This window comes from Chenopodium album, chromosome 25 (assembly GCF_948465745.1).
Source record: "Chenopodium album chromosome 25, dcCheAlbu1.1, whole genome shotgun sequence".
In the NCBI taxonomy this organism is placed as follows: domain Eukaryota; kingdom Viridiplantae; phylum Streptophyta; class Magnoliopsida; order Caryophyllales; family Amaranthaceae; genus Chenopodium; species Chenopodium album.
In genome coordinates this window covers 15,961,926-15,968,182 of record NC_137858.1, presented here as the reverse complement: position 1 = coordinate 15,968,182, position 6,257 = coordinate 15,961,926, and positions in this window count along the sequence as shown.

The window sequence follows — 6,257 nt, the reverse complement described above, 5'->3', positions numbered from 1 at the left end:
ATCGAGTTTTCCAGCAGAAATCAGAATTTTTTCAGCAAGAAAGTAAAATTCTCATCGTAGCAGTTAAGATTTCTCAGTAGGAAAAATCAAAATATCAGCATAGTAACTTGGTGTCTCAGAAAATCTTCAGCATGCCAATTAGACTTTTCAGCAAAAACTAGAGTTTTCAGCAAGATAGTCTAAATTTTCCCAGTACGCCAAGAAATCTAACTCCGCACTAGCAAGAGGAGAGTAATATAAGTACAGGCTGCTGCGAATCATCAGCCTCCGTTAAGTCTTAGAACCGCTGTAGCACCTCTAAGACTTGGGGGGCAAGATGTAAGGGAGCAACTCTACAATGCTCCATCGTTTGGGGGTTTTGTTATGTGGGATGACTCGCTCTGAGTCATATCACTAACAAATCCGGTTCTTACAACAAGCGATCCTGCTCCAAAAAACACTGTTTCTGCTCCAAAAAAGAATAGCTTAAGCTATACAAAACTATTTTTTCCCTTGAAAGTTCCTTGAAAGAGGAGCTCATTGACTTCTCTATAATTTATTTACACTAATGCTCTTTTATGCCAAATATTTGTGTATAACAGATATAAAGGATTACAGGGTGACATAGTGCAGAAAAGAGCACAAAGTCAAGTTACAATTGATATGGAACCCTACACATCAAGGTGAGAAACATGATATCAATTCTTACTCATCAAAGTGGGGATCCAAAGAATTACCAACTCAATATGAGGCTAAAAATGAAGAAAGCATCCAAGACTTGGTGTTAACCAAGTCCAGCATGAGCATGTCAAAATTCAGCCAAGACATGGTCTTAACCAGGTCACACTGAAAGCAGCAGCCAAGACCTGGTCTTAACCAGGTCCAGCTCAGAGATCAAAGTCTACAACAACAAGCAGCAACAATTCCTCACTGTTCTCGCTTCTGTAAAGGGGACGACAAGTATTTTCTAGAGCTGACAACAGTGTTGTGTCATGTTCATACTTGTGTTTTAAATTAACCCGATTTTTCGTGTCTGGGTTATGTCCTGTTGTCATGTCTTGTTAGTTTCGTCAGCTCTAGTTCAAATTTCGCTCCCTAAACTAAGTGCGAGCAAGAGGATAGCTATTCGGTCACACATCGCAGAGAGTTAGTGAGGGGTACCAAGGATCTCTTAGGTACTTCTCTTTGACACTCTTGCAGGAAAAAAGGATAGAGTCGAATGGTACCAAGACACTCTTGGTTCTGCTCCACTCGATTCCTCAGCATGTCAGCCAAAAAAGGCTGAAGGAAGACCATTGCATAAACCCTTACATAAATTAAGTAAGGAACACAAGCAAAAGGTCACAACCAAAACAAACTGAAAGAAGACCATTGCACAAGCCCTTACATAAATTAAGTAAGGATCATACGCAAAAGGTCACGGCCAAGACAAAATTCCTCGTAATTTTTTCGGCATCAAAATTCTTCGCCTAAGCTCAGCTCGTAATTTTTCAGCATGCAGCGGGGAATGACAAAAATTTCTCGCTCAAGCTCAGCTCGTAATTTTTTCGGCATTCAGCGGGGAGTGATCAAAATTCCTCGCCCAAGCTCAGCTCGTAATTTTTCAGCATGCAGCGGGGAATAACAAAAATTTCTCGCTCAAGCTCAGCTCGTAATTTTTCCAGCATTCAGCGGGGAGTGATCAAAATTCCTCGCCCAAGCTCAGCTCGTAAATTTTCAGCATGTAGCGGGGAATGACAAAAATTTCTCGCTCAAGCTCAGCTCGTAATTTTTTCGGCATTCTGCGGGAGTGATCAAAATTCCTCTCCCAAGCTCAGCTCGTAATTTTTCAGCATGCAGCGGGGAATGACAATTTCTCGCTCAAGCTCAGCTCGTAATTTTTTCAGCATTCAGCGGGGAGTGATCAAAATTCCTCGCCCAAGCTCAGCTCGTAATTATTCAGCATGCAGCGGGGAATGACAAAAATTTCTCGCTCAAGCTCAGCTCGTAATTTTTTCGGCATTCAGCGGGGAGTGATCAAAATTCCTCGCCCAAGCTCAGCTCGTAATTTTTTAGACTTCAGCGGGAGTGATCGAAATTCCGCTCAAGCTCATAATTTCTCAAACTTTAGCGGGAGTGATCGAAATTCCTTGCTCAAGCTCATAATTTCTCAAACTTCAGCGGGAGTGATCGAAATTCCTTGCTCAAGCTCATAATTTCTCAAACTTCAGTGGGTTTGATCGAAATTCCTTGCTCAAGATCATAATTTCTCAAACTTCAGCGGGAGTGATCGAAATTCCTTGCTCAAGCTCATAATTTCTCAAACTTCAGCGGGAATAATCGAAATTCCTCGCTAAGCTCCTTGATTTAGCCTACAACTTCTCGGTTTTCAACGGGAGTAACGGAAATTCTTCGCTTCAGCTCGTAATTACAGTTCTTTGCGTAAACAAAAACAAACTTTATCATTTGGCAACACATCTCTCTAAGTCTTAGAACCGCGGAAGCACTCCTAAGACTTGGGGGCCGGGGCTAGTTGTATGGGAAGACCTCGGTTAGACGACCTATTGAGTAATTACCGATAAGGTAACAACCTCAAAAGAGTTGGCATGAGTAACCTCATACCACCACTTGGGGGCTAGTTGTACGGGATAGCTCCTGCTGAGGTATTCCTTCGCTTCCGGCACCACTCAAGGGGTGAAGGACGACCAAGAGAGTTGGCATGAGTCACCTCATACCATCTCTGGGGGGCTAGTTGTATAGGATAGTTCCTGCATGAACTATCTCTCGGCTCCCGGCTGCCAGCCCGACCAGGATAAGTCGGATCCAGGCTCCCGGCTCCCGGCTGCCAGCCCAACTAGGGTGAGTCAGCTCCAAGCTCCTAGCTGCCAACCCGACCAGGATAAGTCGGCTCCAGACTCCCGGCTCCTGGCTGCCAGCCCGGGAGAGTAAGTCGGCCACAGGCTGACCACTGAAATTAGGGTTATCATACACTATAAATACCCCCACATATGCCACATAAAGGGGGTTGATCAATCTCTCTCTCTCTAAGTATATTAAGCTTTATACTCTCCTAAAAGGCAAATGCTTACTTAGCCATCGGAGGGGGGTTCCTCGAAACCACCCCCGAGTGCAGTTTACGTTCTCTCTCTTGTAGGTCCTGGCGCTGACGGAGTTCCCAAGGTTCAGCCCGAGACCCCAGCAGGCAGCCCGAGACTCCAGCAATGCAGTCAGTGGTTCGGATATTCCCATCGGAGTACACCCGAAACAGTATGTTTTAATTTAATTTCTTTATTTAATTGGTTTCTAGTTTATTTTCGTATTTTATTTGCTTTCGATTTATTTTATTTCGTTCTTTTTCTTTGTTACTTTCATAGTTTTTATTAGCTTTATGTTTATTTTGTTATTTTATTTTACTTTGTTTGTTTGTATAGTTTTTGTTTTACTTTTATTAGTTTAGTTTTATGTCTCTTATTTTCTATTTCATTTTATTTATTTCTATTTTATTTATTTTATTTTATTTGTCTTGGTTTTGTTTTATTTCGTCCTTTATTTATTTTCATTTTATTTTATTCTTTTTCTTTGTCCCAATCCTTTCTCGGTTTTGTGTGTAGGTGTTCGGGTTTCGTGTCAAGTGAGTTCGGGTTTCAATTTGAGTCAAATGCCCAAGCCCCATTTCATGAGCATGCTGCCAGCCCCACTACCATAACACACCAACCTGTTGCCCACACCTTATCCATCACCCCACCGTTCCCTTATCCTCCACCACAACAACATCAACTCCCCATCTCCTTCCTGCCCTGCTCCAATTCCCCTGCTCCACACACCTCTGCAGCCCACAAATCGCAATTAACCATTGCTGCTCCCTCTCCTTCACTCACGCATCAACCAACACCAACAGCCACCTAGCAACCAACAATTGCAGCCCGTAATTCACACCTGACCCAAACATCAACACCAAATCACAGCCCACATCATTATCTCACGCCACCCACCAATTACCACCTTTAGCCACTCTACAATTCACCAATTAAACCGCAACCTGCCACAACCCAGCCACACCGCTGCTGCCTCCTTCATCCACAATCAACCACCAAACAATTCGCCACACTAGGTCACCTTCTCGCCCTCAATATCCAGACACCTGCGAGCACAGCAACAAAACACCAACCAGCCTCAACCGTCACGTGCAACAACCTGCAACAATTAAGCAACAAATCGCAACCCCCCACAGCTCCAATCACCAATTCGCACAAGCAACAGCCAAATCGGAGCAAATAGCAAATCAATCGGGTTCGGGCAAACCGTTGAAGAAGTTCGGTCGAAGTAAAAGTGCAAAATCAGTCAGAATCATTCGATGTTTTCTAATCTGAAGAGGTGTGGTCGAACACACCCATGGTTCGATCGAACCACTTCACGAACTTCTCACGTGGTTGTTAATGAAGATCGAACGGTGGTGTTTGCTTGATGCCGATTTTCAATGATGATCAGCGGTGGTGATTTGATGATGATGGTTGTTAGTTTGATTTGGTGAGGTGCAAAGTATGGGATTATTTCCCGTTGAAGCAAAATCGAAGAAGAAACGAAATGGGTCTGACGGTTTGGGGAATTTGTGGGTTTCTTTATTTCACTTTTCTTTTATTTTTATTTTCCTTTTTCGTTTCTCTTTTCTTATTTCTTTTTAATTCCTTTTCTTTCTTTATTTATTTTCTTCTTTTATTTTTCTTATTTTTATTAAGTTAGTATAAATACACATCTTTGGGGGTAATTAGCGGCGGAGAACATTTATCAATTATTCTATTTTTCTTAATTAGTTTTTAGGAGAGCTTCTCTCTCTAGGCTTAGCTTAGGATTAGGGTAGTTTAGAGAGAGAAAGTGAGGGTTTCACCATTGTTGAGTTTGGATTTTGAAGAAGAAATTGATCATCTTTTCTATAGACTTTCATCTTCAATCAATGAAAATCTCTAACTTTCTCTTCTCTATTTTTATTGCTTTCTTTTGATTATTGTTTTAGTTGTTGGCATTGCTTGTTAATCATGTTGATTCTTGGTTATTTGTTAATTAATCTTGTTATTATCATGATTAGTGAGTAATTTCCCCATTAAGGGGACGGTTGTGGTGTAGTTGGATCTTGAGCATATTTTAGGGTTTGGAATTTGATTTATGTGTGATTAAAGTATTTATATGCTTGATATTCTTTGATGTTCTTGCAAGTGCACATTGTTGGTTGGTTAAAGGTGAATCTTTGCTAACAAGGAACGGAAGTTGACTTAGTTAAGGTTCATTACTATCAGTAGTTCTTTAATAATACCTCCTAATATATGGTTCTAGTGTGGAAACATAGAGGCTATGTTAGGAGAAGCCGAATAACCCTGGAAGGCAGTTAGATTGGACCTTACTTCGATATTCGAGCATGTTAAGTTCATAATTAATTCAACTTCTATGCCTTTGTTTATGCTTGAGTGATTGCTACACCTAGACCATTTCCCTTAATGTTTTATCTCTAGTTTCAGTTTGTTTAGACCTTTAGTTTATCTTCCTATATCCCGGACTAGCTTAGTTGTTGATAGCATTTTGTAGTTTTTAATCGTTCCCTGTGGTTCGACCCCTCTTCTTGCCATATACTCGTATTAGGTTAGTTGAGTGTTATAAATTGTATTTGATTTAGGTGTAGTTGTCTAACGACGCAATTATTACCTTCATCACTGTGCGGCTTTTGAACAAAAAAAAAATCTTCTATTTGGTTTTTAATTTAATCCATCCTTGATCTAATTCTTACTTTTGGGTTTTGTTATGATTTTTATGATGTTTGATTATAATTGTTATGTAAATGAATTTTCAGATTTGGTTTTGAATTAAAAAGCCCCAAATTTCAAACCCTTGGTTTCTAAAATTATTTATATTGATGGAAATTGATTGTAGGTGATTGAAACTATTAGATTAGATGTTTTTAAACATAACTACAGCAATTTACTGTTTTTATAAAGCTGGATTATTATATAAAGATTAGAATTGTGTTTCTTGAAAGGATTTTTAATTAAATACCTATTAATTGGGAATATGAGTAAGGGTTTTAAATTAACTTTCAGCTTATTTTAAGAGGTTTATAAGTGATTAAAAGTGTATAAATATTGCTGGAAATTGATATTGAATAGGTATTAATGTCACTTTGTAAATTTAGGTTGTAGGAGAATTCCAAGTGAGTGATTTCATTTAGTCGTGGCGATTTTGAGATCATATCCAAGTTACCTTCGCGTACTTGGTGATTTGAGTATGTAGAAGCATGCTAGACTTCGATTTAT